This window comes from Gossypium hirsutum, chromosome A08 (assembly GCF_007990345.1).
Source record: "Gossypium hirsutum isolate 1008001.06 chromosome A08, Gossypium_hirsutum_v2.1, whole genome shotgun sequence".
In the NCBI taxonomy this organism is placed as follows: domain Eukaryota; kingdom Viridiplantae; phylum Streptophyta; class Magnoliopsida; order Malvales; family Malvaceae; genus Gossypium; species Gossypium hirsutum.
Window position 1 is genome coordinate 49088410 of NC_053431.1, and position 9800 is coordinate 49098209.

General features: G+C 38.9%; 1 non-coding gene across 1 annotated transcript; it reads right to left on the bottom strand.

Annotated features, from left to right (window-relative positions):
• Nucleotides 1–204: 204 nt before the first annotated feature.
• On the bottom strand, nt 205–310 carry LOC121205119 (small nucleolar RNA R71). The gene has a single exon (XR_005900202.1). It is a non-coding gene; the product is annotated as a small nucleolar RNA R71 (small nucleolar RNA).
• Between the last annotated feature and the right edge of the window lie 9490 nt (nt 311–9800).

Sequence of the window (9800 nt, forward strand, 5' to 3'; positions counted from 1 at the left end):
ACTTGGCAAACTTTTTGGAACTATGTGATACATTTTAAATTAATGGCGTTTCTAATGATGCCATTCATCTTTGGTTGTTTCCCTTGTTGTTGAGGAATAAGGCTAAACAATGGTTGAACTCATTACCATGAGGGTCAATCACTACTTGGGAACAAAAGACCAAAAAGTTTTTATTAAAATATTTTTCATCAGCTAAAACAACCAAATTACGTAAAGATATCTCCTCTTTTGTGCAGATGGATTTAGAAACACTCTACGATGCATGGGAGAGATACAAGGACCTTTTGAGAAGGTGCCCTCACCACGGGTTACCACTTTGGCTACAGGTTCAAATGTTTCATAATGGCCTGAATCCTTCGACTCGACAAATGACCAACGTAGCCGCTGGTGGAACCATCAATAGTAAAACACCTTAAGATGCTTATGAATTTATAGAAGAGATGTCACTATATAATTATCAGTGGCAAGTCATGAGGATAAAGCCAACAAAAGTAGCTAACGTTTATAACGTCAATTCAGTCACCATGCTCTCTAATCAAGTAGAACCCTTGAATAATAAAATTGATGGTTTTCTTAGTTCTTCACAGGTTCACCCAGTAATGCAGTGCGAAGCAAGTGGAGGTGGATCAAGCAAATCAGAATACCCACCCTATGGCCACAACATGGAGAACGAGCAGTTAAATTACATGGGTAATAATCCTCAATCTCAAAATAATCCTTATAGTAATACTTACAATGCAGGTTGGAGGAACCACCCAAATTTCTCATGGGGAGGCCAAGGGAATCAGAGACCACCACCTCCTAGATTCTAACAACCACCCTACCAACAAGAGAAAAAGCCAAACCTTGAGGAGATGCTAACAAAATTCATCTTAGTGTCAGAAACTCATTTTTAGAATACCGAGATAGCACTTAAAAATCAACAAGCATCAATCCAAGGGCTCGAAACTCTGATAAGCCAACTCGCCAAACTGATTTTTAAACGACCATAAGGTAGCCTACCGAGTAACACTGAATCTAACCTAAGGGAGCAAATCAATGCAATTACCATTCAAGATGAGGAAGGGTTAGTTGCACCTGAACCAGAACTGAGGAAAAAAACTGTGGTAAGTAAAGGTAAGGGTGAGGTGGACCACAATGACCAGAAACCAGTAAGTAAAGAATACAAACCTCATATGCCATACCTAAACGCGACAAGAAAAGACCGTACAGATGAACAATTTGGTAAATTCCTTAAACTATTAAAGAAATTACATATTAACTTATTGTTTATCGAAGCTCTCTCGCAGATGCCAAACGCAGTGAAATTCTTAAGGGAGCTTCTAGCAAACAAACAAAAGTTGGATGAGGCGTCGTATGTGGAGTTGAATGCAGTTTGCTCAGCCATTCTACAAAATAAGCTACCTAACAAATTGAAAGATCCAGGGAGTTTTACGATTCCTTGTTTAATTGGTAGTTTAGATGTTCATAATGCATTGGATGACTTAGGGGCAAGCATTAATGTTATGCCTTATAAAATGTTTAAACAACTAGGTCTTGGGAAACCCAAACAAACTAGGATGAGCATTCAATTGGCTTAGAAAACCATTAGATTTCCTAGGGGTATCATTGAAGATGTTCTTGTTAAGATCGATAAATTTATATACCCAGTAGACTTTGTTGTTCTAGACATGGAAGAGGATAGTAACACACCTTTGATCTTAGGATGACCCTTTTTAGTGACTGCTAGAACCATTATTGATGTTGGTACAGGTGAACTCACACTTCATGTGGGAGACGAAACAATCACCCTTCAAGCTCATAATTCGAGTAACACATCAAAAATTGAAGGTGGTTGTATAAATCATTCTACTAGTACTGATCATGTAGTGAAACCCTTTTTGCAGCAAACAATTTCGAAGAACGTATATGAGCTGTGTTCAAACAACAACAAAGGACCTATCTATGAAGAACGAAGGCTACAAATTGAGGAACTGGATAAATGGAAGACACATAGACCGAGGACACACGATAAACCAAAACCACGCCATGACGAGCTCAATGAGGCATCAAATTAACTTAAGGTTGGAAACAAAGTACTACTAGATGTAGCAGACCCTCGCATTGCCACTTCTGAACTTAATGAAGAAATTCCTCTCACGGTACTCAGTATTTTCCCATATGGTACAGTCGAGGTAATTCATCCCAAATTCGGCACTTTCAAGGTAAACAATACTCGTCTTAAACCTTATTTTGATAAAATGGATAGCAAGGATGAAGAGTGTAAACTCCTCGCACCACTATGACCATGCACCAGAAAGGTAAGTCGAGCTTAGACTATAAATAAGCGCTTCCCAGAAGGCAACCCGAGCAATAATAGTAATGATTTATTTGAATTCTCGTTTTTCACATCTAACCTACTAACTGAGTCTTGAAACACAAGGTTTTCCCATCCACACGGCCAGGCACACTGGCATGCATTAGGCCGTGCTCACACCACAGTAGGAGACAAGGCCGTGCGATACGACCGTGTGAAAACAGGGCAATAGTTTTTCCCCAGCACGGAATGCGATAAGTTGCCACGACCGTGCGATATGGCCGTGGGTGAAACTACCAAAACAACACGGGCGTGAGACACGCCTGTGTCTTGAAACCGTGGTTGAAACAGAGAATTTAACACGGGCATGCGGCACACCCGTGTCATTCACCCGTGGTTGACACTGTCAAAAAGAACACAGGCGTGGGCTATCACACATGGGAATGGGAGAAGCGAACGAAGCAAGACACGGCCATGCGACATGGCAATGTGCACCCACACGCCCAAGGAACATGGGCGTGGGTCGAATGTCAGACGCGCCTAAATTTAAAAATCACGAAACACATGGGAAAAAATTAGGGCACATGAGCATGCCCCACGGCCGCGTGCCCCAAAATCTATATAAATCCCTCACTATTCATCATTTCCCTCCCAAAAAATCCCTAACCCTAGCCGCTGCAACTCCACACGCCCTACCTGCCATGCCCGTGCGCCGCCTACAACATTGTTTTAGACGACTCAAGCTTCTCCCTTTTGGATACAATGTCATCCTTACGTGGTAAGAAGACCGCTGTTCCCGCCTCAAAGAAGAGGAAAGGAGCAGTGTCATCCTCGGATCCTACTGCAGAGATTAGGCACCCGTTCCTCCAGGTTCCCTTGGGACCCTAGAAGGGATTGTATCACATATTATGGGCCCGACGCCTAGGTGTGGGCCGCTGTTTGACTGGGCCGCACTTGAATAGATTCAATTGGCTGACGCGGTCCGAGCCCTCTTGACGACTGACCCATGGGGGCTCTTCTTTAAGATCGTCGAGCCTACGTATCTCAAGTTCACATTGAAACTCTGCTAGATATTCCATCTTCAGACCGTCATGACAAACTTCGATGATCCTGGAACGGTCCAGTTCTGCCTTGGTGGTCTAGTACGCCAGTTGAGCGTACTCGAGTTTGGGATTGCACTAGGGCTGTACACGGAGGAGGTCATGGACGACAATGAACTCAACACACTCCACCGCGACATCCATTACTCCCTCTCAAAATGCTGGAGGGATCTCGTCCCTGCCTCGGCCACCTATGATCCTAGCCGCTCTAAGGCATCATCTCTTGCCCTATCCCTACGATACCTACACGTCATATTGGCTAACACTCTAATGGGACGACGAGAGAGCACCAGCATCATCACCACCTACGATGCCTATTTCTTATGGAGTATGGCAAATGGGTACATCCTCGACCTTTCTTACTTCATTGCCCTTGCCATTCGCCATCAGACGGAGCGACATAGGAGAGGGATCATCTCTATCAGGCCCTATGTGACTAGACTGGCTAAGCACTTCAGGCTCCTCAACACAGCAGCACAATCATCCTCCCTCACTCTCATCGGCTAGATGTCCCCACAGGGCATCTTGAGCATGCTAAGTATGAGGATGATTGAGAAACGACGTGGCACCTACCCTTCCCAGTACCGCCTCGTCCAAGCCATTGAGGAGGAGGACCCAGAGGACATTACTAATGATATCCTTCCACGTCATGAGGACCCACTGTCTCAGCCTCCACCCATCCATCGTCCAGTTCATGCGGTGTCTTCAAACTCTGACATCTCTGAGTGCCTTACATGATTTGAGCAACAATGTTTTCAGTGCTTTGATCACATTGATGCGACTCTACATCAGATTTGTCAACACTTCCATATCTCATCGCCACCACCACCTCGCGAACCATCCGGCGATGTCGATGTTTAAAAACTTTTTATTTTTTATTTTTATTTTCACTTTTATCTTTATTTATCTTAATTAAGTACTTTTTATTTCATTTTCCTTGAATATTATTTTAATTTTAGTTTTTATAATTTTTATTGAATAATTTATAGTTTTGGCTATTTCATTACGAGTAATTATGCTTCATTATATTCCCTAAAAAGTTCCTGATTCTATCATAGTTATAAAGAGCTCCAAAGCTCATCATCACATAGGAACCAAAAACTCCACTGGGAAAGGTTCTCCACGACTGCCATGTCCTACTCGACCACGACCATAGCTACCACCAGATATAATATTCTTTTGGCGCAAGAATTGTGGACTAATGAACCTCTACCACAACAGGAGTATCCTCTCCACTCTCATCATTGCCTTGGCTGATTATTCTCCATAACTCCAATTCAAGGACTTCATTCATCATTCAGGAAGTTTCACTTCTCTCCCTATCTTATGATTATATATCTATCTTTTTCAATATATCTATCTTTGTACATTGAGCGCAATGTACATCTTAAGTGTGGGGGGTCTTTTATATCATCATTAGTAATCCCTGAATTTTGTCTCATTCTCACGTAAATCACTCATATCACTATTAGAATGAATTTTAATTAATTAATTATTTTTATTGATATGTCTTGAATTAAAACATAGGCATTTATGCATTGATTGTGTAAACTTTAAGACATTAGGGAATCAAGCATGATAAGTTGATTTTTGAAGAATTATAAACTTTTATATAATATCCTGAATTAGGGCTTCATCAGAATAGTGGTTTCGTGACCACAAATCTGAGATAGAAATAATTATTTTACAATGATTTTGATGTTTATGATATGATTGCATGATTGTGTGAAAATTTCGTGATGAAATTCTATGCCTAAAGTGCTTAAATTGAAAGTAGGGACTAAATCGAATAAGTTGCAAAACTTGCATTCTAGAAGTTTTTAGTATGAAATTGTTTTGGAATATTAATGAGGAGGCCTTAAATAGCAATTTGACCAATTTTAAGTTCATGGACAAAATTAGGACATGGAAGGAATTTTTGGAAAGTTTAGTAGTAAGGGTATTTTGGTCATTTAGTTATTAAAATGAATTAAAAACAAAATTAAAAGCCAATTTTTGTCCATCTTCTTCATTAGGCCGAAATTTCAAGGGTTCTCCATAGCTAGGGTTTGTTTCAAGCTTCCAAGCTCCATATTAAGTGATTCCAAGCCCCATTTTTAATGTTCTTTACGTTTTTGGAATCCCTGAAGCTCGATTAAGCTTATGCTAGCAATAATTCAACCTAGGGTTTATATTTGGAAAAATACCCATAGGTGAAATTTGTGTATTTTGATGTTTTATGATAGAATATGAGGTTTTAAATTATGTTAGACAACTTGTGCTACTCGGTTTTTAGTGAAAACGAGTAAAAGGGCTTAATCGGTAAAAATACCTAATAGTCACAAGTATATGTTAGAGAGAGAATTTGATGTTGCCATAGAAGGGAAAAGTAATCAGCATGTTATAAAACATAAGAATAAGGAATAAAGTTTAATTCCCAAGCCTAGGGGAAAAAGTGTAATTATGCAAAAGTTTAGGGGCAAAAGTGTAATTTTTTTAAAGTTCGTATTAAATGCTGTTTTGATAAATGTATGTATTAAGTAAGATTAATTTGGTATTATAGATCAAGAAAAATGAGATTCAAGTCATGATCGAGAAAAAGAAAAGATTGTGGACTAAATTGAAAAATCTTTATATTTTGGTACCAAGGTAAGTTCATGTGTAAATAATGTAGCAGAATTGTTATTTTTAAGTTATTGATGTTAATTATATGATATGCTGATTTTTTTATCGTGAAATATTATGCTTTGTGGTTAATGTTGAGTAATATGCAAATTATGTTTACTACTTGATAAATATGAATTGCTACCGAGTATCGGTTCTGATATTCCATGGAAGACGGCAATGTGAGATCAAGGAAAAAAGCCCGTTTGAACCTTAGGAATAGATTAGGATACAAGTGACATGTCACTAGGATGGTTGAGCATCCGAACTCGTTGAGGTGAGTCCGAGTTCACTTATGGATGCAAATGTCTGAACTCGTTGATTTGAGTCCGAGTTCGTGAGATGTAACTAGGCATCCGAACTCGTTGAGTTGAGTCCGAGTTCATTTATGGATGCGAATGCCCGAGCTCGTTGAGTTGAGTCTGAGTTCACTTAGGGGCGGGTTACATGATTTCTTGATTACATATGAGGCACTTATGTGCAAATTATCCGTGTATCCGAGTTGTATTCCGATGTGTTCAACGGGTGAAATTTCTAGTTTATTGGAAGAGCACTTAAGATATAAGTGACGTTTTGGGTAAGTGTTGTGAAATGGACACTTTGGACAGATATGTTCTTAACCCTCGGGTTGAAAATAGATACAACAACAATAAGGTGGTAAGATGATGAATGATGTTTAAAGATGTGATATATGTTTTGGTGGTACCATGCTAAAGTTGTTTGGTACATTTGTGTTGTTATGTTACTTGTTATTTACATGTGAACTTACTAAGCATTTATGCTTACTCCTTCCTTTTCATTCACTGTAGTTTTGAACAAGCCGGCTCAGGAATTGGGACAGGTCGAAAGTTCGATCACACTATCCAAAGGACTTTTATCTTGGTAAATGGCTTGTACAACTACTTAAGTATGGCATGTATAGCAATATACCTATTTTGTGTAAATAATTTTATGATATGGCCATGTTAGGTTGAGAAAATGTTTGATATTGATAAGTCATGGTGATGGCTAATTTAGATCATGTTTGATATCATGGAAGTTTAACAGGTTATCTAGTTCATAAAAATTCATGGAAAGATAAAACTTGCCTTAAAACAGAATATTGCTGCAGCAATGACATGAATTTGAAAAATCACTAAAAATATTATAAATAGAACTAAATGATGAGTAAGTTATGAAATTGAATCTTAATGAGTCTATTTTCATATGGATTGAACAAAACAGGAATATAAATTATATTTTATGAGATATTTAAACTTTTACGATACAGGACCACAGTGATTTCTGGATCCCCTATTCTGACTTTAAAAATTCATAATAAAATTTAATAAAATAATTAGAAGGTTTTATTTATATGTACAGATTCCTTATTGAGTCTAGTTTTAATAGAAACAAACCTCATAGTCATTGAAATTTTGTATAGAGATATATCTGATTCATAATACACAGAGGTCAGAGCAGTCAAACCCTGAAATAGGGGATACTTTAATTAATAAACTGTACTAATTGGCCCAATACAAATTTCTATAAAAATATTAGTAAATAGATATATGAGTCTAGATTCTGCGAAAATTTACGGATCTTGATTTCGATTTTCGTAACTCGAGATATGATTTTTCTTGTAACTGTGACGCGAGTAGCTAGAAAGCTGTGAATGTAGAAACAAATAATTTGAAGTTCTTAAATTGATAAATTATGTTCGGTAACCCCTCAAGCTTGACTCCAATGATGGTCTCGGGTGTGGGGGCGTTAAATTTAGTGGTATCAGAGCCAGGTTTAGTCAGTTCTTGGACTACGTGTTGTATGTACGGATTTTGCTATACATGCTATATGTATGAATTGTGATAGTGTGACGACTTCTGACCTTTGTAAATGATTTTTATATAGTAAATGGATCCCAATCCAGCTGTGGCAGATGAAGTAGAGAGTAATGCGCCAGCTCCGGCTGAAGGGGCAGCGCCGACGGAAAACCCACCTCTTACTGTTGGTCAGGGAGGAGGAGAAAGGGATCGGGAAACCTTTCTCCAAATGATGAGTGCATGGTACACTGAGTTCATTCGTATGAACCCAAATGTACGACCTCCCCCACCTCCCCCAATTCCTCAACCTATGCCTCCAATGCCTCAAGGAGTGGATATGATAAAATTTCACAGAACCCCCGTTGATAGAATTCGTAAACAAGGGGCTGAAGAATTTAGAGCAAATATTGATGATAATGCAGAGAAAGTAGAGTTCTGGCTTGAAAATTCTATCCGGGTATTTGATGAATTATCTTGTACACTTGAAGAATGTTTGAAATGTGCTACATCTTTGTTGAGAGATTCAGCCTATAATTGGTGGAAGACTTTGATTTCGGTGGTACCGAAAGAGAGGGTAACCTGGGAATTCTTTCAAGAAGAGTTTCGGAAGAAATATATTAGTGAAAGATTTATTGATCAGAAATGTAAAGAGTTTCTTGAGCTGAAGCAAGGTAATATGACAGTCTTAGAATATGAAGCAGAGTTTGTTCGATTGAGTAAGTATGCCAGGGAATATGTTTCTACAGAAGCCAAGATGTGCCGACGATTTGAAGACGGGCTCAACGAAGACATGAAAGTATTTGTCGGGATCCTTGAACTGAAAGAAATGGTAGTCCTAGTTGATTGAGCTTGTAAGGCTGAAGAACTACTTAAAGAGAAGAGGAAGGTAGAGGCTGAGACACAAAATTGGAAGAAAAGGCCAATAACTAAGGCACCTCACCGCAACCCGAAAAGTCAAGAAATATGGATCCTCGTTCCCAAGTTTCAGCTGGGCAATCATATGGAAATTTTAAGAAGCAGAATGTGGATCCTAAATCTCAGAATACTTCTGCAGCCAATCTAGGGAACTCGAGATTTATTAAACCCGAGTGCCAGCGGTGTGGTAGAAATCATTTTGGTCCGTGCAGAGCAAATGAATGTTTTCGATGTGGTTCTCAGGATCATTTTATTAGAGACTGCCCAGAGAGAGCTGAGAAAGAAAAATTTCAGAGTGTAAAAGCTAGTGGTGCAAACTCGAGGGGAAGGTATCCGAGAAAAGCTGGAAGTGAAACAAGCAGTAAGAATGTAGCCAGAGATGCAGCATTTAGATCTGAGGGAAGAGCTCCGGCTAGAACTTATGCTATTAAAGCGCGTGAAGATGCTTCCTCACCCGATGTGATTACCGGTACATTTTCTTTTTGTGATATTAATGTTATTGCTTTGATTGATCCTGGTTTTACTCATTCATACGTATGCATTAAACTGGTGTCTAGTATGAATATACCTGTTGAGAACACAGAATTTATGATTAGAGTGTCGAACCCGTTAGGCAAATGCGTGATAGTTGATAAAGTAAGCAAGAAATGCCCTTTAATGATTCGGGTTCATTACTTTCTGGCCTACTTGATGTTGTTGCCGTTTGATGAATTTGATGTTATTTTGGGTATGGATTGGTTGACATTGCATGATGCTATAATAAATTGCAAAGAAAAGGTTATAGAATTAAAGTGTGAAAGTGGTGAAATTCTGCAGGTTGAGCCAGACAAATCAGAGGCATTATCTAGTATGATTTCTTCAATGTCGGCTCAGAGATATTTGAGAAAGGGTTATGAAGCTTATTTGGCGTATGTAATTAATACAAAATAAGTTGAAAAGAAAGTTGAATCAGTGCCAGTTGTGTGTGAATTTGCGGACGTATTTCCAGAAGAATTGCCGGGTTTGCCTTCAGTCAGGGAAGTAGAATTTGGTATTGATTTAATACCG